The sequence below is a fragment of the Trachypithecus francoisi genome, unplaced genomic scaffold (genome assembly GCF_009764315.1).
Source record: "Trachypithecus francoisi isolate TF-2019V2 unplaced genomic scaffold, Tfra_2.0 Lachesis_group0, whole genome shotgun sequence".
Taxonomy (NCBI): Eukaryota; Metazoa; Chordata; class Mammalia; order Primates; family Cercopithecidae; genus Trachypithecus; species Trachypithecus francoisi.
The window spans coordinates 104,431,727-104,434,437 of NW_022681453.1; positions in this window are offsets into that span (position 1 = coordinate 104,431,727).

The following is a 2,711-nucleotide window of genomic DNA, read 5'->3' on the forward strand; positions in this document are numbered from 1 at the left end:
GGTTAGGCCAAGGTGGGTGGATCATTTGAGATTAGGAGTTTGAGACCAGCCTGACCAACATGATGAAACCCCCCCCCTTTACTAAAAGTACAAGAAAAAATTAGCTGGGCGCGGTGGCAGGTTCCTGTAATTCCAGCTACTCAGAGGCTGAGGCAGGAGAATCACTTGAACCGTGGAGGCGGAGGTTGCAGTGAGCCCAGACTGTGCCACTGCACTCCAGCCTGGGTGACAAGAGCAAAACACCGTCTCAGGAAAAAAAAAAAAAAAGCCACTCAATGAACTAAAAGAAGTTGAAGAGAACTGCCTCCATATCATAAAGGCCTCTACAAATGACCCGCAACTAACATCATATTGAATGTTGAAAGAATAAATGCTTTCCCCCTCAAATGAGGACACCACTTCTATTCACCTTTCTACTATATGTTCTAGCAGGAGAATTAGGTAAGAAAAATACATAAAAATCATCTACAATTGAAATGAATAATCATATTTCTATTAGCAGATGGCATAATCTTATATAGAGAAAATCATAATGAGTCAACAAATAAATTATTAGATTATATAAATAATTTCAGCAAGGTTGCCTCATACAAGACCGATTATCAAAATGTTGATTGTATTCTTATGAATACACCTATGATGAATGATCCGAAAGTCAAATTAAGAAAATGATTCCTTTTACATTAGTTTCAAAAATCATTAAATATTTAGAATAAATTTAATAAAATGAATGAAATTCTTATACACTGAGTGCTACAAAACTTAATTCAAAGAAATTAATACATTGAAAAAGGACTGCATGCGTGGAAAGACATCCCATGTTTGCATAGCCTATGTTTGTTGACTTATTATGATAAGAATACTTTTTTTTTTGAGACAGAGTTTTGCTCTTGTTGCCCACACTGGAGTGCAATGGCACGATCTCGGCTCACCGCAACCTCCACCTCCTGGGTTCAAGTAATTCTCCTGCCTCAGCCCCTTGGGTAGCTGGGATTACAGGCATGTGCCAACATACCCAACTAATTTTGTATTTTTAGTAGAGACGGGGTTTCTCCATGTTGGTCAGTCTGGTCAGGATCTCCCAATCTCAGGTGATCCACCCACCTTGGCCCCCAAAGTGCTGGGATTACAGGTGTGAGACACCACGCTTGGCCCAAGAATACTTTTAAAATTGACCTACAGATTCACCACAATCCCTATAAAAATTCCAGCTGGATTTTTGCAGAAATTGACATATTGATCCTAAAATTAATATGAAATATTAAATTTAAGAGACTCAGAATTGCCAAAAATATTTTAAAAGAGGAATAAATTTGGAAAACTCACATTTCTCAATTTCAACGCTACAGTAACCAAGACAGTGTTATACTGTCATTAAGATAGACCTGTAGATGAATGGGATAGAATTTGGAATCCAGAAATAAGGACATACATTTATGGTTAACTGATATTCAGCAAAGGTGTCAAAACATTTCAGTGAAGAAGAAAAAGTTTTTCAACAGATACTGCTGGGATGACTCTATATCTACATGTAAAATAATGCAATTTAACCCCTACCTCTCACCATGTGCAAAAATTTACTAAAAATGGAACAAAAACCAAAGCATAAGATACAAAACTATAAAAACACAAGAGAAAAATCTAGGGGTGAATCTATATGACCTTATATTGGATAGCAGTTTTTAAGATGTGACATTAAATAGCATGTACAATAAAAGAAAAGGTAGGTAAGTTGGACTTAACCAAAATAAAAACCTGTGCTTCCAAAGGAAAAAAAATAAATAAAATGAAGAGACAATGCACATAATAGGTGTTTGCCTATCATACATTTTAAGGAACTTGTATCTAGAACCTATTAATATTCTCTCAATAAGAAAAAGACAAAAACCCAATTTTAAAAATGGGCAAACAACCTGAATAGACATTTCTCCAAAGAAGATATACAATAGCTAATAACCACTTACAAGACTTTCAACATGCATGCTACAACATGGATGAACTTTGACAACGTTATGCTAAGTAAAAGGAAACAGTTATGAATGAGCACATATTATGTGATTCAATTCATATGAAATGTCTAGAACATGGAAATCTATGCAGACAATGATTGAATAGGTTTGTGGTATATGGGGGAGTGATGAGGAGTGACTGCCAAGCAGTTTGGGTTTCTTTTTGGAGGTGATGAAAATTGATTGCAGTGATGGTCGCACAACTCAATGAATGCACTAAAAACCATTGAATTGCATTATTTAAATGGGTGAAATATATATTATGCTACTTCTCAACAAAACTTTTACAAAAAAATGAAGAATGAAAGAAAGGAAAAAGAATAAGAAGCAGCTCCTAGTAGACCTTGTAGAGGCAGCACAGTTGAATATGGGGCACCAATTGTTGTGGATTGTATTGTTTCCACAAGAAGATATATTGAAGTCCAAACTCTGGTTCCTGTAAATGCAGTCTTATTTGGAAATAGGATCTTTCAAGGGTACCTAAGGAAGGAGGAAATCCTCTAAAACGAGCTGAAACAGGTAGAGAAAGCCAAAACTTGTTTTATGAATGAATAAGCCCAAGAAATACATGCAAGCTTAAAATGGATGGCAATTAACATTACAGCCTCCTTCAGAGATGACTCTGAGAGTTAGTGGGAAACAAAAATCTTTCCAGTGGGTATAGCTGTGAGCAGTCTACCTGGTCTTCCTCTTGGTTTAGAA